Here is a 14,665-nt window from a genome sequence, read left to right on the forward strand (position 1 = left end):
TTTGGCATTTTCCTCTTCTTTCCTGTTTGAAGCTGCAGAGACAAACGTGCACAATTACAAAGACATCCATCACAGTAAATTTCAAGTATGATTTTGTTTTTTTAAATAAGATTTTCCTGTAATAATTCCAGTATGCAATGAGCAAATACTACATTTTAGCTGTAACCTCAAGCTCCTAAGTTAATGTTGCTGCTGAAACTAAAATAGAAGCATAAAAACCAGATTCTACCACATGTGCTCAGTCTACCATGAGAAGTAACCATGAGGCTGTCCTGCCTGCAGGCTCTGCTGCTGGAAGGGTTTTTAAACTTCATCACCTTCTTCTCCAGAGAAGATAGCAGAAGAACATAAGACAATACAAAATGCCTTATTGGCTTTTCCTGGAGTCTTTGGAGGTACAAAACTACAGATGGTTTATCTCTAAATTGGTCTAAACAGAACAGATTTTATTCTGAATGTGTGTTTCATGTATCTTATTTAATATAATTAGGGCTGAATCAGCATTTGGCTCACAGGTAACAACAGAACTCATTCCAGTTCTGGCATGATAAGTCTGTAGCATTTTAGCACAGCCTGGAAGCATGTTAGACACAGCCCTTGGCATCTCTTGTGTTTTGTATCTGTAAGAAGAAGTTCACCATGCAAACCTATAAACTATTACAGTGACAGCTATAGCTAAATACTGAGCAAAAACTCATTTCTGCTTTCAATTACTTTTGCACAGCACCTCCTTTCTTTTCAAGGATTTGTCAAGCTGCACCTGGAACAGGAATCTGACCTTGAGATCTGCACTATGGAAGAACTGCAGCTGTGTAGAGCAAAAATAGATAATCTGGAATGTTCTGTTACTACTTCTTCATAATCAAGAAGCATCTATCCAAGTACTGTTTTACCACTTTGGTTTCTAACTGAAACTTCTAATTGAGTTTCTAACTGAGAACTGTTTTTCCAAGTGAAGAACAATGGAGGCATGGAAAGGAACCTGTAAAAAATTAACACGAGTAAGGTGTTTTCTCTAAAAACTACTTTTGTGTGTATGCTCAAAGCCCTCAGTAAAAACATACAGATGGACCAAATCCATGTCCCACTGATGGTAATTCCCAGGAGTCTTCTAAAATTTTGTGTTGCTAATGCCTACTATCAGGACAATTTTATCAATATTTACTTGATAGAAATGTATACCAGATATTTTTTCTTACCAGATAATTTTTCAAGGCATTTAGAGCTCTCTTTTCCCTCCTGTTCAGCCACTTAGCCCAGCTGCTGTTTTAGCAATTCTTTTTAGACAGGTTTTGGCAAGACAAAAGCGTAGTGAATCATAATCATAGAATCATAGAATGGCTTGGGTTGAAATAGACCGTAATGATCATCTAGTTTCAACCCCCCTGCTATGTGCAGGGTTGCCAACCACCAGACCAGGCTGCCCAGAGCCACATCCAGCTTGGCCTTGAATGCCTCCAAGGATGGGGCATCCACAACCTCTAGTGAGTGTACTATGAAGAATAAAAACATTACACCAGAAGAGCTGCAGAACTAGTGAAGGTGCTGTTTTGAAAAGTCTTTGCAGTTACAAAACTTTGTCCACTCAAGGGAGAATCATGAGAGGAATATGATAGTACAAAAATAGAAATTAATCACTTTTTTTTCTAGACAGAGGAGTTAAAGTATGTCCTTATGTGCTTGTTTGCTTATTTGTTTTAATGTTGCAAGGTAAGCTGTAAAGTTTTGAGGACATTGAGTTCCTTGACAATTAGAACAGCGAACCTAATGAAAAAAATATGCTATTTGTTGCTATAGAAATTTTTACTGTTTCTGATTTCTGAGATTTCTAAGTTGAAATTTCTGATAGGAATTTGTTTCTCCTGTTATAGTCTGTGAATTATTTTCTACTTGTACTTTTTGCAGTAAATATAGTGTTTTTAATAATGAATGCAGTGATTGCTGTTGTATTTATCTTAGTGTGAAATAAAATGCATGGTACCGTAGTGGTTCTATCCATGAAGAACAGCATGTATTTAAATTTACATTTCATATTCTATGAAGTTGAAAACCTATTACTATAGAATGGAAAACACTATCCAATGCAGCTTTATCATTCCAGTTCAACGTTACATGCTCCCGATATTTTAAAGGGAATGCTTAAATCCAGTGGATTCCCATCACTTCTAGTGCATAGAAGCATCAGTGTCAGAGCATAGGCAATATCACATGCAGGCAGCTCTTACGTTGGAGTCTACTGGAGTGCAGAGAAAAATTGCTTACAGTAAGTTAGAAGTCACCTCTAGACATTTGAACATTATTTCTGAGTAGAGAACAATACATTTTTCTGGAGCATCTGTATGTATAATAGACATCATTCTTGTTGGTTTTGTATTCTTGGTGGGATTTGGAAGTATCCTGAAAGTTCACTGGCCTCAGGAATGAAGGTAATGCTGGGGAGTAAACACGAGATTTTATCACAAAAAAATAATAATCGTGTTCCATGAGTGAGCTGCATCTTTTATTAAACACAGATGTTAATATTCCAAGAGACAATATTAACACTGAGATTAAATCCCTACTTGTTTACAATCCCTTCTACACTGCACCAGTTATTGGCATTCATCAGCAGCCTGGCTTAATTAAGTAGAATATTAAGCTCTTATAGCTAATGCTTTAGCTTAGGCTCTTGTCATCTCAAAAAGTCATTTTTTTCTCCCCAAAGTGTTTAAACAAAGAAGCTTGGGAAGTTTAAGGAGAAGGTATCGGTGGTAACTGGTAGGACTAAGTTGATAGGACCCTACCTACAGACACCTAGCAATATACCCCAATTTATGCTACTGCTCTTATTAAGCTTGTCATTGATTTAACTGCACCCTCAAAGCAAAGTAGCATTGTTTGCTTATATCTTAAGGTTCAGGATTCAAGCTTTTCCAAATAGCTACAGGTAATTAACTTGTCAGCAGTGGAGTGAATTCTACCATGTATACACAGTTATTTCAAAGGTTTGGAAGAACATTAAGTAGATCAGAGTTTTTTCTAATTCCAGTTCATTTGGTTCATGAGGATAATATGACAAAGGATTATCTAACAGAAGTCAGATTCATGGTTTATGTCCAGCAGGTAGCAACACCTAGGCTGCCATGTTGCTTTTGTGATGTAAAACAAATGGAGAGTGTTTGGGAAGTGAAAGTCCATGTAATTATACACACCTGCAGAAATCACACACATGGTACATGGTGTTATGAATTTGAGTAGAAAGTACTTGTTTTTCAAAAAAGTATATTTAGGAAGAGAAATTTTCAAACTATAAAATGTTTTATTTACCATTCATGGAATGAATGAATGTGTTGCAAGAATTCTCCTCTATGGAATGATCATGTTCTTCAATGTAAACAATGCTAAGCTAAACACATGAAAGAGTATAACATAATTCTGTGAATGTTCCAGTGTGTTGTTGGCATGTAGCACATGAACATCATGATGCACTCTTGTGAACATGAGTTTGGGATAGCTGTAAAAAGGTGCAAAGTTGCTGTGTACTAAGCAACAGATCATTTAACCAAATGTTATCATTTACTGCCATATTTATGAAAAATTGGCCCCTTCGTTTTTCACTCTCAACCTACTCAATGTGCTCCAGAAGGTGCAAACTGCATCCTTTACAGACAGCACATCAAATAAGGAGGGCTCAGTGTTTGGAGCTACATGTTAGTGCTTCCACCATGAGTCTTTTCTCATGGATAGAGCAGAGGTCTGTCTATATGAGATGGGACTGGGAATGTGCTGAATACATATCCCTACCAACAGTCTACCAAGAGTGCCTTCTCTTCAGAAATGCTTTGTTTTTTAACTCTTCTTGTACAGTCAACCCCACAGAAGAGTAGCAGTGGGTTGGCATGGCAGGTAGCTGCAGCACCCATCTCTGGCCATTCCTGTGATAAGCATGCTTGTCAGCAGGCATCAGCCCTGAATTGATTTTGGATGCTCCTGTAGTTCTGTATCACCTAGAACCTGTGGGATAAAGAAGGTCGTTGTACTGATAGTGAGTGGTAAAGCTCAACAATAACTTGAGCCAGATGTATAGACTTACAAGGGCCTAACCCTTAAGTGAAACCAGTCTTTGTTACACGGGAAAACTGTTGTGTTGTCCGGGTATAAAAGGTGACAAGCACCTAGAATAAGTACCTTTTGTTCTGCACCAGCGAACAGTACCTCGTTTGCCTCTCCAGCATGAGAACCCAGGGCTGTCCTGAGACAGAGCTGACTGGAAGGCTGGTGTCTGCCAGTATGCATCACAGTTTTTCTCCCAGTGAAGCGGTAGCATTCTTTGTCTGAGGACATACTCATTAATTGTTGCTGCAATGAAAAATTCATATGTTGGGCTGATTGGTATGTACTGTGCTACTCTATCTTACTATAAGCATACAGTTAGTGGGTTAAATATTTTTAAAAACCCTAGTAAATAGATAATGGTTAAAATTCGGGTGTTTAGTCCTGCAGACACCTCTGCCTGGAAACTGTACTTCACAAAGTACTTCCAACAGTAATGCTAAGTGCTGTATGCAGCTCCTAAGTGATAGTATGGTGGAGCCTGGTGTCATACCCTCCTCATTATTCAACACAGGAATATGTATATGTTATATATCTATCATATATCAGCAAAAATTTTTTATCTTATCCACTAAGGGTTGTCATTGGCTTAGCAGTAAGAATAATTAGCTGCCTTTTAGCTCAGCAAAATCAAGACTGGTTCATCCACTTCATTTGTATTTCTTCCTGTCTATCACTGTTCTTGCCCTTGATGTGTTGTCAAGAGGCATTTGGAAAACACCCCCACTAATGTACTTTAGGTTTTGGTTAGCCTTGAAGAGATCAAGCACTTAAACTAAATCATGTTTGTAGTGCCTTCAATGGAACTATTTTTAATTCCTTTGTTTCTTGGAAAGAAGTATGATAATTTTCAGTTTCTTACAGAAAATAAGAAATAGAAATGAAGGGTTAGATTCTTCTCTCCGTTGAATATAAAAGGAGTTTAGATGAATAACAGACCAGTTGGACTAGATGATCTTAGAGGTCTTTTTCAACCTTTATGACTCCATGATTCCATGATTCATGCCACTGCTCCTCATTTTCAGAAGTGGGAAATGTCTCATTACAACTCTTGCCTCTGCACAGAGTATTTTACCCTTCATCTTCTAGAAGTACGTCTCAGCATTTGGTCATTATGGTCTAAAAATGTTTGTATGTTTCATGCAAAGTGGAGACAGGAGAAGTGGAGGAATGCCTGCTGTTTGTTGGGAGGCTGAGGGTGGTCAGTGTCTAGATGTCAGATGGACCTCATTAGTCTGGATCTACTTAACGAAGAAAAGACAGTTCCAAAAAATGTACTCTTACAGTTTAGTATCTTCAAACATACAGGCTGAGACATTCTATGTGAGGAGGGAAGACCAGAAAAAATCGTAAGTGTATTTGCATATCCTGTCTCACCATCCTAGCCATTAGGCATTGATCTCTTACACTGTGAAGCTAATACTAAAAATATGGTTTTCTTTTCCTTAGAGAAAGAAGGTGCAGAGCTGGGCATACAATGCAGACGCTTTAGAGTGCCTGAAACTTGAGATTTTGGTGAACAAACTGTTTACAGAGGCTGCATTGCTACATCTAGCTGAACTCAAGAATCTACACCACCTCTGAGCACAGTGTCTCCTTCCAGAAGCAGACCTCTCATGATGAGGACGTGGACAGCGCTGGGGAGCGTTCGGTTCCTTATGCTGAAATCTCCATAATCAAGTCAGCGACCTGAGTCAGAACTCAGACCTTCTTTGTCCGCACTGGGATCTACTGACTATGCTCAGTCACAGATGCATTATGCTTCATCTGAAGGAACTGTGGAATGAACTGCTGTCCCTACAAGACACCTCTGCTCCTAGAGACCACAGCTGACGGTGGTCCCTTCTGAAGTCAGTTATAAAGCAGTTCGACATTGTTTCATGTATGCAAGTAACTCTGTGAGCCCCAGGTGAGCAACAGCTTTTAGCACTGAAACTCCAGAATTAAAAACAGCCTCATTCAACTGATGAATACTCCCAAAATACTCTTACCTGTCTCTTACTCATTGCATTTCTGCTGCCGTTTTTCCCTGCACTGCACCTTCTGCACACCTGGCTGTTAAAAGCAGACTGGCTTAAGTGCTGGTATGTTTAATGCTGTCTACACAAGAACCTTATTAAGCTGGTTTGGGGAAGCAGTTGCTACAGTGATGAACAAAAAAGGTTTTGTAGTTACAAACAAGGTAGTGTGAAATTCATACTTGCTGTATAATAAAGTGATGATGTCACAGTGAATTTACAGTAGAAGAAATGGCAACTCTGGGTTAACAGTTAACAGAAGAGCCATAAATAAAAGATGACATAGTTGGTTAAGGACCTTTGTATTTAACAATGAAGACAAAAACTCTTCAGAACTACTCCCAAAGGCAGAGGAGAGGTCTTTTCCAACCTGAACAATTTTATGGTTGAATGATTCTATAAAGAGCAAGTTTTCAGTTCCTCTAGTTCTATCTGGTATCGAGCACAACCTTAATATCGCTTTTTCTTTAACTTTTGAAGTTGTCTCTGCAGCTTCAGCTCAACAGGCGAGGATAGTTTCTCATTGTAGGGAATTTAAGGGAGTCCTCTTCAATTTTTACACCATTTCTGACTGAAACAGCAGTGCAAGGGAGTTGCTGGGGTAAGCTCTGAGCTATGAGGCCTTCTTTGGACCTGCTTGAGAAAGGTGATGGCAGTGAGAGTGGGTTTGGTCTCTTCTCAGTGGTGACAGTGACAGGATGAGGGGAAATAGCCTCAAATTGTGCCAGGAGAGGTTTAGGTTGGATATCAGGAAAAACTTCTTCACAGAAAGGGTGTTAAGCACTGGAATAGACTCCCCAGGGAGGTGGCTGAATCACCACCCCTGAATGTGTTTAAAAACCCTTTGGATGAGGTGCTCAGGGACATGATTTAGTGGAGGCTTGTTCGGGTACAATGGTTAGGTTGTGGTTGGACTTGATGATCTTTAAGGTCTTTTCCAACCCGAGCAATTCTGTGATTCTATGATTAGTATGATAAATCACTGTTTCCACCAATTTCTGATGTTAACTTCTGTCCAGGACCAAATATTACTTATTTCTATTTTGTATTTAAAAATTATTGTAGCTGGAATGAGATGCAAAGAAACAACAACTTACCCTAGCAAAGGCAGTATTTCTGCTGGTAAAATATAAACCAGGCCCCTAAGGAGCAGAGTTTGAAGAATTTCTGTGACAGGATAATTTAATCTATAAAAATTCTTTTGCTAGAAAAGCATTGTTGATAAGGTAGGTGTGATAGGCTTTCCTGGCTCCCTGCCAGAATAGTCAGGATAAAACTTGCTGCTGTGGCTTGATATTGAATGCACACAGAGAGAACTGAGACTGAGCACTCTTGCTCACTTAATGCTGTTAGTGAGTTAGACAAACCCAGATGCTATGAAAATTTCCCTCAGAAATTTGTTAAATGAATTTGGTCAGTGATCCTACCGACATGTAAATATACAGGTTAGTAAAGTCACAGTGCACGTTGGCATTTTGCTCTTACTGGGAACGTATCCATCCTGTCTGCAAGAATGAGCTTTTTAAGTAATGCAAGAGCTAAGGGCGTTATTTCCAATTAATGTCCCTTTTCAGGGATTATCCCCATCATTATGAAGAGTGCATATTGGGGGGGTTTCTAGATTATGTATTTACAGAATATATATCAAAGTCTCATTTTAAAGGCCTCAGGGACTCTGATTTACGAAGCTGTTCATAATCCAGCTTTGTGCAAAATGGGAAACAATGTCTGTACAAATGCTTCAGTTTTTACCTCTGTTAAGAATTTTCCAAATTCATAAAATTTTCTAAATCCTTATGCATGCCTCTGATTTCACCAAGCTACTAAATTGTAACATTTATTGACATATTAGTTTTGTAGTTACACGTAGTTCATCTGTACATTTATATGCACATTTCTCAGTTTATTCTTATTTATCGAAGTACACCTGGTTTACCACTGTGTTTGACTTATTTTCACTAGAATTTATAGTCTCTTAAATGTTCCCTTATTTTTTTACTTCTATGATTCAGGTTCTAATTTATTACAGTCTAAACTTGCTCTATTAAATTCAAGTCTTTTCTCAGCAGGAGAGAAAATTATTAGAAAAACACCACACTTTGATTAATCCTTCATAATGCAGAAGTTTCTATATAATACAAAAGTTGTTATCAAATATTTCTTAAAAAAAAATTACTAATAAAGAAATCATGATTTCCTCCAACCTACGCTATTTTCAGGTAGGTTTTGTATCTGCTTGGATACTTTGGAAATTATTTTATTTTGCTTGCAGTTTTGCTTGGCTCTGCAGAGAACAAAGAAGAGCTCTTTAAGATTTGTAAAATGTCATAATTGCTAGAAACCTCATCCAAAGTTATTGAAGTCAACAGGAATCTGGCCAGCTTAAATGGGTGTTGGACTAAGCTCACAGTGAAATGTAAATGATTCACTAGCAGAAGAGCTACATAGCCTTACTGAGTACCTTTGTATGTGCACTGGAGGAAGGCACCATAATTTCTGAGTATTCCTGCAGTGCTGTCTTGTTTACCACAACATCAATAATGCTATCTGAAAGCGTATGAAATGCTATGCTTCAGACAAGTCCTTCTAATTTGTTTTATTTAGCACTGATTTGTTTCTCAGAGGGAAGGACAAGAAACAGAAACGAACTACAGAAAAACACGAATATAATACATCTTTCCAAAAACACAGGGTGACTTCACGTAGATCAGTGATTACAGATGAGACCTTTGCTTTTCTAAAACTCAAACGGCCTTGCACAGAATCCCTCACATATCTTTCCACTAACTTTTCTGCAAAAGCCTATTCAACATATGATTTTTCTCCTCTATTCTGGTGCACAGATGGAAGAGTGTTCAACATTTTGCTCACAAAAGTTCTTGGGTTCTGAAAGTTGTAACTCAGAAAAAGAGTGTTGGAGTGACATAAATGTTGTAAATACTTTTTCAGTTGTGGAAGCAAGGCACTCTACATGGTAGTGCAAGCTTTAGAAATAACATTCTCCAGATGCATCATCTTACAATTTTTTTACAGGATTCTTGATCTTATGTATCTTTTCTCTCAGCCCTTAAACATCTCTGTCACATTTTAATATGAAATAGAGATGTAATCAGTATTCCAGTTTCCTGAAAATATGGGAAATGAAGAGGGTAACTGTGAAAAGGAGCAGCAAGAGAAAATGCAGAGCAACTCAGAAAGTCCTGAGTTACTGAACCTAGCCTTTTGCTTTAACAGATGAGACAACATATGCACTCTTTCATGACTGCATCAAATTCTATATTAAAGGTTGGTAAAGTCATTTACTCCTGCCACTTCTGAAGAAAACATTGTTCCAGAAGCATGTGATCACTCCTAGCACATTTCTCTCTACATCTTCTCCAGTTTACCATTTGCTGCTCCACTGCACTAAAAAATGATGTCCTATAATGGAGAAAAATTATCATCTTGTAGGCAGGAAACATACAAGTAAGGAAAAGTTTCTGAAGGAATCAAAATCTGTGTAAATCTAGATGCTGAAGAAATTCAGATTTGTGGATTGTAATATGGAGGACATACAGGCCACTGAATCTCTGAACTAGAAAAGTCTGGAAGTTTACTTATGATAAGGGGCGAAGTAAACACTAATTGAAACCTTCAGTTCTTTTTTACAGCATATTTTAAAGCAAAATACATTGCAGCCCTGCAGACTAAAGATGATAAAGTGCTGCAAAAGTGCGTTATGGTCATCCTTCCGGATCAGGCAGTCTCTTGGCTCATAAATGCCGTGAAGCATTTCAAATCACCACATTTACTTTAGAATTCAAGATGTAGCTATTATTCCAGCAAAATCCTGTGTCTGTGAGCCTATCTGAGATAAGAGTAGTGAATCCCCTCATTAGTAGGCCAGAGATATATCATTCTACTAATCGTGTTGTGTGACGTCCATTTTATATGGGGGGAATTTGAGCAATGCAGCTTGCAGCTAAGCACCTGTGCTTCTTGGACAACTGGAAAGTGGAGACCTGAGTTGTTTTGCTGAAGATGAGACTAAGAGCTTGACTGAAAGTTCGTTAAGTTCATGTGCTACTGAGCTATATTGCCAGAGAAAAGTGTTACTGTAAGCCAAAGCTGCAGTTAGTATAGTCCAAAACACCCAATACTTTCCCCCCTGTCATATTTATTAAAATATATATATATATTTTATAAGAGGAATGTGAGGGATACATCAGTGAAAAATCAGTTATCAGTATGACCTGTAGTATGTCCTGGAGAAAACACACTCCTGCCAGATGTTGCCTTAAATGGTTAAAATCTCTAAGCAAAAAAACAGATGGGAGAGACAAGATTTAAGCTTGTTTACTTAAAAAAGAATGCATTAAGATATTCTTTACTATTTATTCTTTCACACATTATTTTATTAGATGCAGAAGATTTTATAGCAAGATGAATGTGTCTTTTTTTTTCCAAGTAAGAGTTTTATGAAGCAACTTTGAAAAATATTACCCAGAACTTCTAAGCAATGCTGGAAAAGTATGACTCCTCTAAAATTGTAACTGCAGTTTCGCTACTTCAAAGCTGGTCTCAGAAAATCCACCGGCTGCAACTCCCTTTTGACATTTGAAAATAACTAACATCATTTTTATACTGCAAGGGGTTTGAAGTGTGAATGCTTTTATAAACTTTTGACTTAAAACCCAGCAATTTTCTGTTTATCCCCTAGAAGTTTAAGGGAAAATGCACAGCTGTTAAAATCTCAAAATGAGCTTTCAATCTAAGCAATCTGTATGTTTTTTACCATTTCAAATTGCTATTGTGTGGAAGTACGAAGTCACCATTTCCAGGGCAACAGCCTGTGATAATATAAATTCAGGATTATGACTTCACTGTGGGATAAAATAGCAGAATCTGAATAGTGATTGAAAGAATCTGAATAGTAACAGTAAAAGTGAAAGAAAGCATTTGATAATATGCATTCTCTGTTCATTTAGAATTTGGAAACAGGGCCTTTATTGTGGTAAAACACAAGTTGATGGTATGTAGTGTGGTAACAGAAATGGAGGATGAAACAGACAGTACCCCTTATTAAAGACAATATGAAAACAAAAGGCTCATGGTTATGTGTCTCAACATACTGCTCATACAATTACAGCACTATTCTGAAATGGCCTTCTCAACTAATCTGCATTGCTTTTTAGTCCACCAAATTTTTATTATTTCAGAAGCCATGAATGCCAGTTATTCCTGACCATATTGCAGGCATTAAGTGACGCAGATTTCTATCTACTAAAAAACAAGCTTGATCCAGTAAGTCTTTCACTCAGCTAATGATGTATCAAATGATAGTCTGATTAGATTCATGAACAGAAATCTGCTGAAGACCTCCATAACCCACAGTTAAACAGTAGCTACTTGGGTGAATTTTTGCCATTTCCCTTTCTTTATCCTGGTATCTATACCAGTTTCCAGGTAAGACTGAAAACTATCTGATTAAATAGGAACAATATTTTAATAGTTTTAGAAGTAGTGAAAACCTCATTATATTTAATAACAGATCTTTAACATCATCTTTGCATCCTATTTTGGTGCAGTGCATCTCCAAGAAGGAATCTCCAAACCTCTATAACCAGTCTGTTACAGTGCACCCTCAGCTGCACAGTAAAGAACATGCCCCTCAAGCTCCTAGTTGATCTGCTGTGTTTGTTTAGGTTCACTGCTTCTGTTTTTGACGCTGGCAACCACAGAAATGAGACAAGAACTATCTCTTTGTACCTTCCATTCAGAGCTTTATACACATTAATGAGATCCACCTGAGTCTACATGCTGTCCCAGCTATCTCAGCCTCTTTTCAGAGAAGAGGTTTTCCAGTCTCTCAGTCATCTTGGTGACTCTTCACTGGGCTCTCTCTTAAGAAGGTCCATGACTGTTCTTTACTGGAGATACCAATGTGGACCCAATACTCCAGATGTGGCCTCACCATGGCTGAATAGAAGGGAAGGATAATCTCTATCAGAGTGCCACCAATGCTTTGCCTAGTGCAGCCCAGGACACCATTACCCTTCCTAGCAGGAACCCAATGCCTTTTTCTGCAGAACTACCTTCTGGATGCGAGGCTCCTGCATGTCCTGATGCCTGGAGTTATTCCTCCTTGAGTGCAGGATGTAGCTCTTTCTGAACTTCGTGTGGCTCCTGCCATCCCATTTCTCTTCTCTCTTGAGGAGCTCCCCCTAGATGGCTGTACAACTTTCCAGTGCATCAGGCACTCCTTCCAGTTTTGGGCCATCTGCAAACTTACCAAGGCTGTGCTTTTCCTCATCATTCTGATTGTTTGTAAAGATGTTGAATTCTGTAATGTTAGAGAACAATATAGTAACACACAGTACTTTTTTTTTTTTTTTTTTAAGTGACTGACTGTAACCCTTTAAATCTGGCTTGCTGTATCTCAGTGTCTTCCTTTCTTCTGAGTAAGTTTTAGTCAGGACAGTGACTGTCATCAAAGCAGCTTAGTCCTGCAACTTTTTGTCAAATAGAGCTTCAACCTTGGGGAATGATGAAAAGTGCATGGATCATTTTACTTTGTTGATGCATCCCCTTCATTTTCCATCACTCTCTGAAATGTATATTAAAAATAGCAGCTGTCTTAATGCTAGATGTGAAATTCCTGGTCTATATTAAGTAGTTGATGGCCAAGAGCCACAGTGCCTTTCATTGCTTAGACATTTACATGTGCATAAATTCTTTCTGTAAACTAGTTATCTAGTGAGTACAGTGGATTTTGAATTTATCTCTCTACTTAGTCAAAATGTCATGAGCTCCAAGTCAAACTCTAAACAGAAATTACTGTATCAACTTTATTGCTTTATCAGCAAAACTTGTAGTCTCAAACAACTATATCATGTTACTATATGCAAGATAACTGTACCTCTCTGGCAGTGTAAATAGAACTTGAAGTGAGTGTCAGTCATGTCTGTTTTGAGAATGCAAGTCACCAACTCTAATTACAATCATGATCTTACAGTTGGATCTAGATGAAAAATGATTTACTAAGACAGATAAAATCTTAGATTCTAAAGAAGTGTGAACAGATAGCTTGTGTTTGTTGCCTTTGCAGATCGGAACACTCTGTAGGTGTGTAACTTCAGACATAGGCACTGGCAAATATTGTTTATACCTTTATTTTGCTTGAGAATACTCTTTTACTCTCATCAGCTGTTCCATGTTGACCTCTTGGGATAGGACTTCATCCCAATTTGCACAGTGCATCAAGAGAGGCTTGTGGCAGCTCTTCTCATGGTCTATGTCCATCCTGTCTCGTTGTTTCATGTCCCTGCTTATTGCTTCTGTTTCTTCAAGCAGGAGTGTAGAAACCAAAAAGGGTACCACATGAAAATTCACAGTAAAAAACTTCTTTTATTTACCAGCTTTTGTTGCTTTTTTTTTTTTTTTTTTTTTTTTTTTTTTTTTCCATCTTTCAAGGCAGGAAAGGCGGTAGTGTAGCTCTCTATGTTAAGAAAGAATGTGAATGTATGGAAAGCAACCGTTTGGATGAGGTGCTCAGGAACATGATTTACTGAAGGCTTGTTAGGCTAGGTTGTGGTTGGACTTGATGATCTTTAAGGTCTTTTCCAACCTCAGAAATTCAATAATTCTATGATTGAAATTTTCCTACTGTCTGTCAAATGTTATTTCAGAGCTCTTAGGCTATTAAAGCTGTTCTTATCACAGAATCACAGAATCACAGAATCACAGAATAGTAGGGGTTGGAAGGGACCTCCAGAGATCATCGAGTCCAACCCCCTGCCAAAGCAGGTTCCCTACAGCAGGTTGCACAGGTAGGCATCCAGGCAGGTCTTGAACATCTCCAGAGAAGGAGACTCCACCACCTCCCTGGGCAGCCTGTTCCAGTGCTCCGTCACCTCACTGTAAACAAGTTCTTGTGCACATTTGTGCGGAACTTCCTATGCTGCAGTTTCCGGCCGTTTCCCCTTGTCCTGTCTCCACTCACCACTGAAAAGAGTCCGTCCTCGCCATTCTGCCCCCCACACCTTAGATATTTATAGACCTGGATCAGGTCCCCTCTCAGTCTTCTTTTCTTAAGGCTGAACAGACTCAGTTCACTCAGCCTTTCTTCATAGCAGAGATGCTCCAGGCCCTTCACCATCTTTGTGGCCCTCCGCTGGACTCTTTCTAAGAGATCCCTGTCTTTTTTGTACTGGGGAGCCCAGAACTGGATGCAGTACTCCAGGTGAGGCCTTACCAGGGCAGAGCAGAGGGGGAGGATCACCTCCCTCGACCTGCTGGACACGCTCTTTTTAATGCACCCCAGGATGCCATTGGCCTTTTTGGCCACAAGGGCACACTGCTGGCTCATGGCCAACCTGTCATCTACCAGGACACTTAGGTCCCTCTCTGCAGAGCTCCTCTCCAGCAGCTCATCCCCCAAACTGTACTGGTGCATGGAATTATTCCTCCCCAGATGCAAGACTCTACACTTGTTTTTGTTAAACCTCATCCAGTTTTTTTTTTTGTCCAGCTCTCCAGCCTGTTCAGGTCTTGCTGAATGGCAGCACAGCCTTCAG

Source organism: Centrocercus urophasianus, unplaced genomic scaffold (assembly GCF_019232065.1).
Source record: "Centrocercus urophasianus isolate 14NV4802_14NV808 unplaced genomic scaffold, USGS_Curo_1.0 seq_21, whole genome shotgun sequence".
Taxonomy (NCBI): Eukaryota; Metazoa; Chordata; class Aves; order Galliformes; family Phasianidae; genus Centrocercus; species Centrocercus urophasianus.